Source organism: Cololabis saira, chromosome 3 (assembly GCF_033807715.1).
Source record: "Cololabis saira isolate AMF1-May2022 chromosome 3, fColSai1.1, whole genome shotgun sequence".
In the NCBI taxonomy this organism is placed as follows: domain Eukaryota; kingdom Metazoa; phylum Chordata; class Actinopteri; order Beloniformes; family Belonidae; genus Cololabis; species Cololabis saira.
The window spans coordinates 39727723-39742970 of record NC_084589.1 but is presented as its reverse complement, the minus strand read 5'-3'; positions in this window follow the sequence as shown (position 1 = coordinate 39742970).

Here is a 15248-nt window from a genome sequence, read left to right as displayed (position 1 = left end):
CCGCGTACCCTACGCCGTAAGCTCTGTGTTGGTGTAACGCAGAACCATAAATCAGCCTTAACTGGAAGTTACACGTGTCATTTGTTGATGTTTTTTCCAGGATTCTGATTGGCTGGCATGACGTTAACAGCGTTTTCATGCGGGTCCGTGTAAACAAGGATATTTTTGAAAACGGAGAGGGGAAAATATCCGTTTTTGTAAATACCCGGCTACGTGTAAACGTGGCCTCACACTCCAAAATAGCGTTTTCTTACATATTTAATGCTTTTGTCTGAAGTTGGCACGACTTCCTGAGGTCTTAATGATGCATACAGGACAAAAGCATTATTTTCAACCATGAATTTACATTTCAATTTACAGCAGGAGGTTTTACAGCCAGTATACACCGATCTGTCCCCTTTATAAATCCGCACTCATGAGGCTTTTGTAAATGAACGTTATTTTGAGAGACTACGCCCAAGTGTGATTGGCCCTTAAAGTCTGGTTCGTTCATCTCGCGTGAGTGCTGCCTTTCATGCTCGCTTAAGACGCAATGTCATGACTGGAAGAGATTTGTTTGCGTGCAGTACGCAAGGAAGAAAAGCGTGTATGTGAAGCATGCAGGGCATGTAGATGCAACGGTTCCTTGTGATGATGATTTCTGGTTCAAAGATGCCAGAGGGATTTATCTGAGCAGAAAAACTCAAAACAAGCTAAGAAGTTAGTGGTTTTGTCGTCCTACATAGAGTTCTGCATTGGGCTGATTCTCCATTTACAGTATATACGCGTTGGGTAAAGAAATGTGCTTAATGTAACGATGAAATGACATTTGTGTAAGCAAAAACCAAGACTGGACGTATGTGAGTAAACGCCAGAGGAGGGTGAATCCTGAGGACAGTTTTACTCTGATTTGAGTCTGATTTAATAAAAGCCTGCAATTCTGAACAGCTCACTGAATAACATGTTTTCAGATTCATGTGGTAATAAATAGAGAGGAGTTTGTCTCATGTCATGAGTTTTGGAGATAAAAACAGTCCAATCCAGCTATACAGGCTTTTATTTTTTCTTCTTTCTTCTAATATATCCCCTTTAATAATAATAATAAAGAAGGCCTTGAAACAACAGCTGATGAAATCTCAAATGTGTATAGTGCCAATTCACCACAAACGTCGTCTGAAGACCTTTTAAACAGAACGAGCTCAGTGCCATCGAGTTTAGGCCAGTTATATTATCCCTAATAGAGTCCAGATTATAAACATACATAAAACCGTGTCGTTAAAGAAGTCCACAGACTGCTTTCAATGCCTGCTTCAGAGCAATCGATCGTCAACAGGAAAATAGCTGGTTAACAGGAAGAAAAAGCCTCCAGCAGAACCAGGCTGAGCGAGGGAGGCCATCTGCCTCGGCTGGTTGGGGGACTGAGATATCTGAGATATCTGAGATATCTGAGATGACCCCAACAGCAATAACAGTAGTGTTAATTGCATTACTTGTGAGATGTACATACCGAAAGAGCAAAGAGGACGGAATGAGCTTTTCCACATGTTTCAGCTTCTGTTGTTAATGTTCTATTGGGAATACAATATGGATTTATTAAATAAATCATTGCATTCTGTTTTTAATTTACATTTTGCACAGCGTTTTTTGGCATTAGGGTTGTGCTTTTGGAAACTCTGCAGTCAGAGAGAGCCGGACTCTGCTGGGCTGACGTGGAACCGTCAGTTCTTTAAGGCCTTAAAGATCTTTATGTGTGAGAATAAAAGTTTTAAAATGCATCCTGGGCCGAACGGGAAGCCAACGTTTTCATTTCACTGCATGTTGTAAGTGTATAACTGAGCATGTGACACATAAACTTATAAATGAGGGAAAGCTAAGAATGGAGAAACATGATCTCACCCGCTAATCCTCAGCAGGACTCAGCTGACGGTCGCTCAGAGCCGTTCCAGGACATCGGTCGTAGGTGGCGCACTGGGAACATGGGAACACTGAAGGATAATCCATGTTGTGGCATGGGATGAATTTAAAAAAAAAGGTGTCAGAAAAATGAAATCACAAAAGCATAAAAGCATTCTCAGCTGCGTGACAGGCGCAACGATGGGATCAACTCACTATAATTCCTTCTGGCACTCAGTGGAAGCTCATTTCAGTTCAGTTTAACAACAAACATGTGCTGCAATGCATCTCTGCTCTACATTGTTCGTAGTCGAGGGATCTGTGCTGCTTCTTGTGTGTATTTACAGTTTGAACTGCATGTGTTTGAACGCGTTCCGTCCTGTGTTTGAACACAAGATGGAGCTGTGAGACTTGTGCAAGTCATTACACCTCCTGCCCTCCTGTTTCTCATCTCGTCTCAGTGATGCTGTCATCCTAATGTCACGGCATCAAAGCGAGGGAGGGCAGGGGGGCAGTTTAGTGACATGACAAAGCAAACCACATCTAAGTCACATCCAGGTCTTTTTGGAGGGTTTGCAGTGGGACACAGGAGAAACATGTTTTTTAATAGCTTTCCTCGTAGCCCTTCAGCATGGAGAAATTAGCCCTTGGCTCAGAAACTCTGGATTCCCAGCAAACTTTCAAGGGTTTAAATTGTTTTACCAGGTGCAATTACCCTCCTGAAAATGTCCCAAAAAGGGGCCTGTGGTCCCGAAGGACTTTCGTAGCTTTTCTCTGATGGCATTGAGACCTTAAACTCATCTCCAGTTCGGGATGAAAGTGATTTTGTTTTCGCAAGGAGAGAAGAGAGGTTACGCTTCTGAAATAACAGCCAAAGAAAGCCCCGCGTCTGCGCTATGAGATGAAAACCCTCGGAAAGCAGAAGAAACTTAATTCAAGAGGTTAGAAAATCACGTTTCAGGGAATCTTAGACCACATAGACGTCTTTACTCTGCGTTCAGAAGCGTTTGGGCCCAGAAACAGACATTGAATGTTGATTTGGTATAAATTGTGAATGCTGTTTATTAATCTACCCATTCTCGATGCCCGCTTCGGTTGTATCCAGGGATTATGGAGCTTTGGGGTATTTTTTCTTCCTCTTTTTGCTTGAAAGCATGCATTTGTGTATCTGCGTGTCATTCAATTAAAAATCACAGGGATATCACATCGTTGTCATTCTCTTTGGAGCCTGCTATGTCTGAAAAGGTAATTTAATTATTTGTTCATATTTATACTGTGATATAATAAACCCACGCCAGAGGACGATCCAGGTTTCACATGTTTAACTCCACCCAGTTTCATGTTTGCCCTGAAGGGAGTAGCACAAAGCTGCAGCACCAAATATCAAAACAGCTACACCCTGCAAGAGCTTTGACCAAAACACGTTAAAGACATTTCACTTCAAAGATGCTGTGTTAACTCCTTATGCAGTTTTGATAAAAAATGCTGGCTTTGTTTGATTGTACAGGTTGAATCTTCTATTTTGGGTGTGCTCTGGTGAGCATCATGTTTCGTTCCCCTCACTGCGCCAGTCGGACACATTACTGCAGATCGAGTGCCATTTGGAGGACTTTTCTTTTTGAATTAATCAAATCTGAGAGAAGCAGGGCTGAGCCTGCATTGGTAGCCTATAGACGCATTAGCTGGGTTGATCGGCGCTTTTGGGTTAAAGGACCAATCTGCAGATGCAAGCTCTCAAACGTTTTGGTTGATCAGTGAAGCACCTCTTCAAATGAGACAAGATGACCTGAAAATTGGGCAGTTTAAAGCCATTTTGAAGCTTTGAAAGTCAGTAAGAGCAGTATAAACCCCTTTTAAAGGCGCTTTCACACCAGACATCGTCAGTCTGCTTGAAGCAAACTCGAGTTTACACCTTTCCTCAGTTTGTTTCATATGGTCTGAACACAGTGAGACCAAGACCCCCCAAATACAACTGGTGCTGATTCATCTCAAATGGCAAAGTCTGGTGGGATTCTCCAGATGCAAAAGCAGATCAAACCAAGGGTGAGCTGCATGCTTTGCAGCATTGAATCAAGTGTTTACCCTGATAGCAAAATATCAGCTAATCAACGGTGAAATAAGGTTAGACAGAAACATTGAGTCCATGTTAAAGCCATGTTGAAACCTTGATTATGTTGATAATCAATATGATATGATATGATATGTTCAACATTGATCACACGTTGGCATTAGAATTGGATGATTGATTGATGCTTGATCCACAATCAATCATCAAACCAACCAAAAATGAACCTTTTTGACCATAATTCAACATTGATTTAACATATTTTGCTATCTGGGTATTATGCTCTTTATGCGTTTTCTTTTTTGCTCCACTGGGGACACCAGTAAATGACATTGAAGGTAGCGCTAATTTCTAGGGGATTAACGCTGAGCTTAGTTTACAGTTCTATGTGATAAATACATACAAATCCTTCACTATTTTGTTATTGCACCTTTGGCCACTTGAGCATATTAGCTTGTCCATCTACAGCCGTATAACCACTAATCCTTCTTAGTTCTGTGTGGTTATTATATCACTTCACAAGGGATAAACTGTGGCAAATTCTGTTGACCAATGAGGGTAAAGATGTTCAATTGTGGTGAAATGAGCCTTTTTCCCATTTCTTTGTAAAAAAAGGAACTGAACCAAGTTGAAAAATCTGTAAGTTCACAAACTAATGAAATAATGGGGACCACAGCCAGGGTGTGGCTTAAATATGGTTGTTCTTCTGTTGACAACCAACAACCTACGTTTGTATCAAGGAACCCTACGTTGTAACCTAGAGGTATAACTATTTGTCAAGTTGACGCTCACGTTACATTTTCACAGCAATTCTGATTAGTCTGCTTGGTTGTATTGTATTTCCTTCAAAAATATTTCCTGCTACTACCTCTTCTTTGTCATGTTAAAATATGGTAGAAAGATACATTGATTCAATTTCAGTGAAAATGATGTTGCTCAACAGCGATCAGCTCCAACTGTCATACAATGTGCTTTGTGTGATCTGTTAACAAGTCTGGGCATAAAGGAAGTAACAAAATGAAGCTGAGCACCGAGAAAAGACCCCCCGACGCCATCTAGTGGTCGGTGGTGTCATTACAAAGCGCAACGAACAACAATGGTCATTTTTAATTATTTTTTTTAATACTTATCTTGCACTTTATATTTATTTTTATTTTTATTTTTATTTTTACTTATATTTCTCTTCATATAAGGACCAGCGCCTGCGATGAAGCACCTGTAATTTCGTTGTTATGAAATATGATGAATACAATGACAATAAAGCAGTGGCGTCAATTCAGTGGAAGCTAAGGTATGGCAAGGTTATGAGTCACAGAACTGAACTAGAGTATCAATCAACACGTCCAGCAAATACTCATCACAGAAGTCTATGTAGCTTATCTGTGTGGTCAAGAAAATTTGAACTTTTTCAAATGCAGTCTCGCTCACTGCAAAAACTCAAAATCTTACCAGAAAAATTTCCCTTATTTCTAGTTAAAATGTCTCATTTTTAGTCAAAAAATCTCATTACACTTAAAACAAGAGTCATTACCAGAAAAATAACTTGTTATTTGACAATTTTCACCTGTTTCAAGTAAATTTTCACTTGAAATAAGTAGACAAATCTGCCAGTGGGACAAGATTTATCTTCTTATTACAAGCAAAACGATCTTGTTCCATATCTATTTTAAGTGAAAATCTACTTGAAACAGGTGAAAATGGTTGTTTTTGAGTCTTGTCTTAAATGTAATGAGATTTAAAAAAAAAAATTAGACTAAAAATTAGACATTTTAACTAGAAATAAGACAAATATTCTTGTTAAGATTTTGAGTTTTTGCAGTGTATAATAACTAGTGAAATCGATCATGTTGTTCTTATTTGCATTTGTAGTTATTCCATAAATGTATTTAAAAAAACAAACATTTACATTTAACCCTTGAAGCAAAGGTGTGGCGGCTGCCATACCTTGCCATACCCAATTGACGCCCCTGCAATAAAGAATCTTGAATCTTGAATAGTATTAAAGGACTTCCAGTGTTTTACGCCGGCACCCCTCAAATATCAAACTATGATGTATGGGCTTTGTGCAGAGCTGCTAAATCATGCTTTAGAGTGTGAAATCCCCCTACGTTTTCTTACAAAAGGCTCTTATCTACTGCCGGGGAGGACGCTGAGATACTCCTATTCTGTTTAAGAGTTAGTCATTTGAAACACACTTTTCAAGCGAAGCTCGACACATTTAAATTGACTCTGCGTCAGGCCCAAAGGCTTTGTTACCGACTTTGTTCCACAGTGTTTTCCCAGAACACATCTGGGGTTTTTGTTTTATTTTTATTTTCCCTCTTTACCTGGCAGCTCTATTAGCAGAGTAAATGATGCCTTTTCTGGTCCCTCACCTTTATGTATCTAGTGAGCTGGTTTATGGAGCGCACATGTTGTCATTTCATTAAAAAAGGGACTGATGTGTTTAACACGCAACTACAACGGGGCGCTTCTCCAGAGAGCAGCTGGGTGTCAAAGCAGAATGAGCCTGTCCTCATGTCCCAAACATCTGTTTTGTCGGATCATGGACACTTCTAGTCGTATCTTCAGCATCAGTTAATTTTTTGCTGGGTGGTTTAAAAGCTCAGTGGAAGTTCATCCAGGAGGAAAAGGTTTTCATATGCATGCTCTTAACACACTCATACATATTTGATGTGCTCTCAGCTGAGCTGGAGGATCAGCTGCTGGTGTTGCCACTGTTGGAGCCATCTGATTTGAGCATTATACTGCTTCACGCAGACTTTAAAACGGCTCTTTACTGGCTTCAGCTGTCATTTCACTGCTTTCTTAACACACTTTACTTCTGTGTCACCTGTTTTCCACTATCTCGGCCCAGTTTTCCACAGGGATCTGCAGGTCAGATCCGAGGGATCCACTAAAACCACATCTGGAGCACCAAATTCAACAGGTTTTATCTAGGGGAAAAAAAACCAACCCTTTTTTTTGTCATACGTTAACTATGAAAGTACATTATGATAAAAAAATCCAGGTTTGCATTTTTCCAGTCCATTACAAAAAGTGGCCTTGAAAGACAAGGAAGTTTAAGTGGAAAATATCCAGATTCAATTACCTTTCATAGCAGCTGGAGACTTTCAGGATCACAAACTTACTGCAAAAACTCCTTATTTCATTGAAAGCTACTACCGAGGATGCACAATGAGACAAGGGCTTTTCGATTCGGATTCCTGATTCTGGTTGCTACAACAGACTACTACCGGTACACAAAAACTTGTGTGACATCTGTCTTTGGTTTGCAAGAATTAGTCTGAAGCCCCCTATGGGTCACGTGACCCATCGTTTTCTGAAGACCAGGGACCAGATTCACCAATATGTTATTAAGAACGATCTTAAGAAATGTCTTAAGATCTAAAATTAAGAAGTTCATAAGAAAGTTCTTAAGTGAAATTCCTCAATATTTTCTTGAGAACTGTAATTTCTTATGAATTTCTTATTATTCCTACTTAAGAACTTCTTAAAATATGTCATTGCATTGCACGCGCCAACAAACAACATTTATACAGGTAGTTTGGGTCTTAACCGTCAGTCACTCACTAAACATGGAGAAGGAGAAAAAGAGATGCAGGAACTTTTCAAGGCAGGAGCTTGAGGTTATGGTGGATGAGATTAATGTGCGAAAAAAAATACTATTGGGGAAAATTAATAATAATTACGGTAACTACCACGCTAACTAACATGCTAACAAACAGTTAATTAGTCTAAACTTGTCTGAAATGTGTTGAAAAAGGTGATATTAGAGTCTTACCTTTTCACAGAAGAAATTTTAAGACAGGTCAAGGTTGTCTTAAAGTTAAGAAAAAAGTAAAGAACAAATTCTTTTATTTCAAGAATACCATTTTTTCTTAAGTTTTTTCTTAAGAAGAAACTTAAGAAGAAAGTTGAGAAAATACTTAGAACTTTTTCTTAAGACTGACTGAACTTCAGAAAAAAATGACACTTAAGAAGATTTTTTTTCTTAAGAATGTTTTGTGAATCCGGCCCCAGTTTTGAGGGAACACGCCCACTGCATGTCAATCAAACTTAGCTTTGCTCCCAGCTCCTTCAGCCGAGCCGCACCTGAATCACCTGGATATAGGCTACATGTTAACTCAACCTGAAATCAGAAATGACCGACACATTTACGGATGGTTGCTTAACGAAGGGCGGTGGCATGGCAAGTACAGATGAGGAAGTGATAACGGCTAGTGATTGGCTGAACCGACTGCCTATCAATCAGGTCAGAAATAAAAGTATTGATATAAACTCTCCTGGCGTGGTACAAAATAATTCACCCCCCTCAGAGTTTTCATGGATGTGAAATCAAATGATTGAGACCAAAACCAGGCTGTTAAAATGTTAATTTCTGCTCTAAAGTTGGACATTTTATTATGGGAGTCAATGGAGATCCACCCGCTTTTGGTGCCAATCCCTAGTGGTCAGTCGAGGAACTGCAACGAAATTAGTTCTGCTTGAGACTTACTGGATCAGTACTTCGGCTTCAGTCTGCAGACGACGACGTTTCACACGAAAGCAAGAACACAAGTACGCACAAGAACCATCCTCAGTTTAAATGTCACTAACAACAGCTAGAAGATGCGGATTGCCGAGCTTTGAGCAAACAGTTGGTCAGCAGGTGGCTCAGCTGCACACCCATCTGGCCCCAGCAGAGCTGGGCCCTGGCGAAGCCCCCGTCCTGGCAGAGCGAGGGTGGATATCTGTGGGCGTGAGAGGAAGACCCAGCTGCTGCAGAGCTGACGGGCTCCGGCTTGTCCAGTCCGGTTAGCTCAGACCCACAGCCTCGGACCGGGCAGGAGGTCGCTAACCTTCAATCCCGAACCCAGAGTCGGTCAACTGCACAACAAGTGTTCTATTTCGTCCCTACTGACCGCCAGGCGGTGCTGTAAGCACTGGATATCTCCCCCTCGCGCATGCGCATGTCGAGTACAATACCAACAATGTCACGTCACCCGTGACCCCTGCATGACCCCCGGAAGGGTATATCTTCCGGCGTCAGCATGGGATCGGCTCCTTTTTTCTTCTCGCATCGCGCGTCTGAAGTACAGGACGGAAATAGGAGCTTTGTGAAGCTCCTTTTTTTCCTCCCTAAAGAAACCCGCCGGCCCTGTGCAGCTTCGTGCCGTAAGGTAGGAGTAACGATTTTTTTTCGTCCTCCAAGGAGCTGTGGCCGGCGCGGTATTGATGGTGTCGGGTTGCGGCGGCGTCTCCCCGCCCCGCCCCCCTGCCCAGCTGACAGAAGGTAAGCTGTCAAGCTGCGCCTGACAACTGATCACAATCTGCGCAGGGAAGACAGCGTTTCGCTTTCTCTCCCCACTTATTAATGTGACAACATTATTTTTTCCTTGCAGATTATTTTTTTCTTTTGAGAAAAAAAAAAGGAAAAAAAGAAGACAGAAAAGGATTATTTTTTTCTTTTGAAAAAACAATACAAACACCTTTTTTGGTCTTTCTTACAGCCGTGGTGAAGGCCACGCCCCTCTCCCACCGGCTCATTTGTGGTGACGGCAGCGTTTCGCTCCCTCTCCCACTTTATTAATGTGACATTATTTTTTTCTTGTAGATTATTTTTTTCTTTTGAAAAAACAACACAAACACCTCTTTTGGTCTTTCTTACAGCCGTGGTGAAGGCCACGCCCCTCTCCCACCGGCTCATTTGTGGTGACGGCAGCGTTTCGCTCCCTCTCCCACTTTATTGATGTGACATTGTTTTTTCCTTGCTGATTATTTTTTTCTTTTTTAAAAAAAAAAAAAAAAAGGAAAGAAACGAAAGAGGATTGTTCTCTTCTTTTTGAGTAAAGACGCCTATTTTTGCCTTTTCTCATAGCCGTGTTGACGGTAGCGTGGCTGCTCCCCTCTCCCACCTGCATATCGGTGGTGACGGCAGCGTGCTCGCTGTGGTGACGGCAGCGTTTCCGCTCCCCTCTCCCACTGACACACCCGTATTGACGGTAGCGTGGCTGCTCCCCTCTCCCACCTGCATATCGGTGGTGACGGCAGCGTGCTCGCTGTGGTGACGGCAGCGTTTCCGCTCCCCTCTCCCACTGACACACCCGTATTGACGGGAGCGTGGCTGCTCCCCTCTCCCACCTGCATATTGGTGGTGACGGCAGCGTGCTCGCTGTGGTGACGGCAGCGTTTCCGCTCCCCTCTCCCACTGACACATCCGTGCTGACGGTAGCGTGGCCCTCCCCTCTCCCGCCTTCATATTGGTGGTGACGGCAGCGTGCTCGCTGTGGTGACGGCAGCGTTTCCGCTCCCCTCTCCCACCGACACCTACGTGGTGACTACAGCGCGTCCGCTCCCCTCTCCCACCGGCACATCCGTGGTGACGGCAGCGTGACCGCTCCCACCGACACATTAGTGTGAACGGCAGCGTGTCCGCTCCTCTCTCCTGCCAGCACATCCGTGGTGACGGCGGCGTGTCCGCTCCCTCTCCCACCGGTCGCTGTGATGGAGCGTTCATGCCCAGGATGCATGGCCGCCCTGGACCCTGCGGATGACCAGGACCTCTGCATGTCGTGCCTCGGCCCTGAGCAGCCCTGGCACACTTGCAGCCGAATGCACCGCGTGCGGAGGTGGCCTCTAGCGCCTTCCACAGGCGCAATCCTTCTCCGGTGGAACTCACATTCCGTCTTCGTCGGATTTTTTTGAGGGAGCTGCACTCATGCTGGAGAGATGTCACAGCCGGCTGATGACCGTGCTCTGACGGCGATGGAGGACGCTGCTGTGGCTGGTCTCCACCACATGCCCCCCCCCCCCCCCATCGAGCCCTCCATTGCAGCACTGATAGTGGCTCCTGATGAGGCTCTGAAGCCAGATCCCAAGTGCCCCTCTACCCAGAGTAGGGTTACTGATGGGCATATTTGTAAGGCTTATGAAACAGCGGCACGCATCGGCCGGCTGGGGGACACCCTTTTTTCATCTGCTACTGGCTCTCTCCACCTCCCTGCAGGATGCACAGGTGGGTGATTCCACACAGGACATGTGTGACATATCCCTACAGGCTTTTTGCCTCCCAAACGAGGGAACTGGGGCGGCTGATGTCCACCCTGGTGCACACGCGCCGTCATGTCTGACTGGCGCAGTCACCCCTGACGGAGACTGCTCGTAGGGTTCTTCGTCAGGCACCGGCAGAACCGGGGGAGCTGTTTGGGGCAACTGCCCTGGAAGCTCTGAACCGCACCGCCCTGGCTGATGAGACCAGGCAGCGGCTGGTGTACCTTCACAGGGGTGCGGCCGCCTCCTGTACACCGGGAGGCCCTTCACCGGCCCCCGGGCCTCGCCCCCGGCCGCCTGCCCACGGCGGCCGGCGCGGCTTTCAGCGGTCTGTGAGTCAGCCTGCTGGTGACTTTCGCCCCCCCTGTGCGCGGACCGTCCCACCAGCGTCAGGGCGTTGATCCCGACCGTCGCCCCCCCGGGACGTCCGGAGCCCGGGGGAGACGGCGCTAAGGCCACGGAGCCGGTCGTCAGCTACTTTTCCGGCAGCAGCTCGGTTACTGGGCTGCCTGCTCATTGGGGCCCGGGTGGTTTCCACCCTAGCCCAGGGGTACGTATTGCAGTTCCGACACCGGCCTCCTATCTCCGGCCGGGTTGAGATGACCATCGTCAGAGACCCGGCAAACATTCCGGCTCGGGCTCAGGTGTTGCCCGCCCTACTGGCCAAGAGCGCCATCATGCCGGTGGACCCCCCGCCGCGGCCTGGGGGTTCTACTTGAGCTACTTTCTCATCAGCAAGAGAGGCGACGGACGTCGTCCCATCTTGGACTTGAGGGACCTCGACGAATACATGAAGGTCCTGCCCTTCCGGAGGCTTGACCACAGCAGATGCTCTGCGTAGGTCAGGAGGAAGTGGTTTGCAACTGTGGACCTACAGGGCGCTTGTTTCACGTGCCGGTCGCGGCACGTCACCGGTGGTTCCGGGGGCTAGCCTACCGGGGTCACCGTTGTCGGTTCAGGGTGCTCCTGTGCGGGCTCTCCCTGTCACCGAGGATTTTTTTCACCAGGTGCGTGATGGCAACCCTTGCCCCTCTTATACCTTTGGGCCTGCTGTCGCTACGCCCCCTGCAATGTGGCTGGACAGCCTCGCCTGGATGCCAAGAGGCACGGGCGCAGGCCGGTCAGGGTTTCGCGGGTGTGTGTCTATACCCTTGCACCCTGGAAAGGCGGGACATTCCGGCTGAGGGGTGTGCCCTTAGGCGCTGTCCCCTCCCTGCCGGGAGGCTGTCATCAGTAGTCCTCCCGGGTCCGCACGCGCCACATCAACGTGCTGGAGCTCTGGGCTCTGCACTTCACACTAACATTTTTTGCAACTCCTGTGGGGGAGGCACGTGCCGGGTCGGTCGGACAGTGTGTCCACTGTTCCTTGATCGGCCACCAGAGGGGGCCCCGACTCTGCACAGCTGCTGCAGGTGTCCCGGGGCCTCCTAGCGTGGACAGCTCCTCGCCTGCCCGGCCTTCGGGCGATGTTCCTGCCTGGAGACAGGAACCGGGTGACGGACTTCCTCTCCCGGCGCAAGCCGCCTTTGCAGAGGGTCCTCCAGAGGGCTCACGGGCTCCTCTTGGTGGCCCCCTTCCGACCGGGGAAACATAGTTTCCACTGCTGCGGGGGCTCTGCTGCGACACAACATGACGCCCCTCAGAGGGACCGTCTTTTCCAGCTGGGGATTCAGGTTTTGCACCCCGACCCCGTCGCTTTTGGCTCTGAGTCTGGCCGCTGCGGCGCCCGACCCATTGTTGTCGAGCTGTCCTGAACCCGTCAGGGCTGGCATCTCGAATGCCCATGTGCCTCCCACCCGCCTCTGGTATGAGTGCGAGTGGGGGAGATTCTCTGTCTGGTGTGCAGACGGGGCAGAGGACCCTGTTCTTTGCCCCGTGGCCACGATCCTGGGGTCCCTTCGGTCCCTCCTGGATGGTGGCCGTGCTCAGTCCACTTTAAGGGTGCATGTGGCGGTCATTTCATCGCAACATGCCCTGGTTGAGAATGCCGCCGTGGGGTGCCGCCGGCTGGTTTCTCTTTCTCAGGGGGGCTCTGAGGCTGCCCCCCCCCCGAGGAGCCCAAAGGCCCCAGTTTTCGATTCCATTCGATTTTATTTATATAGCGTCTAATACAACAGATGTTGTCTCTAGACCCTTTCCAGAGAACCAGAACATAAACATGAATATAAACCCCCGAGCAGTGTGGGACCTGCCCATGGTGCTAGGTGCCCTCTCTTCTCCACCCTTTTGGGCCCTTGGCCCGGGTGGGCCTGAAGTGGCTCTCTACGGAGATAGCTTTTCTCCTCGCCATGACATCGGCGAGTCGATGAGTTACATGCCCTGTCAGTCAGCTCAGGGGCTATGTTGTGGCCGAACGTGGCGTTCCTGCCCTAGGTCCTGCAGAGAGTGGGCCGAGCCCTTTGTGCCCCGTACGGGCCCTTGCTGCTTATGCTACCGCGCCTGTGCGACGGTCGGAGCAGCTTGTTCTCTGCCATGGTGGCCCCAACAGGGGGCGTGCTGTTTCTGGACAGCGCCGTCCCACTGGGTGGTGGACACCGTCGAGCACGCCCACAGGGCCAGTGGCCGCCCCTTACCAGTGGGGGTGAGGTGCCACTCGGCCAGAAGCGTCGCAGCTTCTTGGCTGCCCTGCAGGGGGTGCCTCTGGAGGACATCTGCACCGCGACTTCGTGGACGTCGCCAGACACGTTCTCCAGGTTTTACCGGATCAATGTCGCCACTCCCCAACCATTGGGCGTGGTTCTACTCCCGGGTCCTTCTGCCCCTGATCAGTGAGGTATGTGACCGGGATTCTATGTGACATTGTTGGTATTCGTCATCCAGTGCTTACAGCACCGCCTGGCGGTCAGTAGGGACGAAATAGAACGAAAGTTACGCCTGTAACTACGGTTCTATGAGTCCCGGATGACCGCCAGGCCTGCCGGTCACTCCGAATCCTCGTGCTCTCGCGAGAAGATTCTAGGAGCCGATCCCATGCTGACGCCGGAAGATATACCCTTCCGGGGGTCATGCAGGGGTCACGGGTGACGTGACATTGTTGGTATTGTACTCGACATGCGCATGCGCGAGGGGGAGATATCCAGTGCTTACAGCACCGCCTGGCGGTCATCCGGGACTCATAGAACCGTAGTTACAGGCGTAACTTTCGATTTTATCTCTCAAATAAGCATAATTAGACTCAGATAACCTTTTTATTTCAAGAGCTCAGAAGTCAAGAATTGAATGTGCTAATTTGTGAAGGTGGCAGCTCACTGCTGCAACTGAAAACACAAAAAAACCACACACGGCATCATTTTGCATAAAGTCATACAGTTCACGTCATCATGTCAGCCTTGCTCGAATCATGGGGTGACCACAATCCCACAGCTTTTTTCTTTTTCATTCAAATGATTCATGACGTGATATGAAAAAAACTATAAAAAAAGCAATAAAATACATAGAATACATGAAAGAAAAGAAAAAACATAAAATAACAACAATGCAGTTTACATAAAATCCTGTTTAAAAAAGTAGGTTTTTAGTTGGCTTTTAAAAGAGCTCACAGACTCAATAGATCTAAAAGTTGCAGGCAGAGCCTTCCAAAACTTAGCGGCCATAACCTTGAAAGCTCGGTCACCACGAGTCTTAAGGCGGGTGCGAGGGATAGTCAGTAGGTTCTGCATATTTGATCTCAGCAGACGAGCTGGAACACAGTTCCAGTAGAAGAAGAGTTAAATGGTTACAGGGAAGCACCATCAGATGGGAGGGACTGGGAGTAGAGCCGCTTCTCCTCCGCCTCAAGGAGAGCCAGATGAAGTGGTCTGGTTTGGTTAGGATGGCTGCTGGAAGCCTCTTGCAGGGAGGAGGTGTGTTTTCAGGCATGTCCAACCTGGCGGAGGCCAGGGACACCCTGGGGACATTACATCTCCTGCCTGGCTCGGTAACGCCGCGGTGTTCCCCTGGAAGAGCTGGGGGAGATGGGTGGGGCGGTCCAAGTTAACAGCTGACATGCAGTTTTATTAAGATGAACCTAGCTGTGTAAATCTTAAAGGCTGTCAGTACAGTCCCTTCCACAGTCCACGATTCCCTTTCCATCGCAAAATCCTCCCTTTTTTTTTTTTTACCTTGTCTGCACACATATTAATTAATTGATACCATGCTGGTAAAAACCTAAGGCATATACAGGACTATATACAGAAAATTAGAATATTGTGAGCAATAGTCCTTTATTTTCTGTAATGCAAAAATGTCATACATTCTGGATTCATTACAAATCAACTGAAATATTGCAAGCCTTTTATTA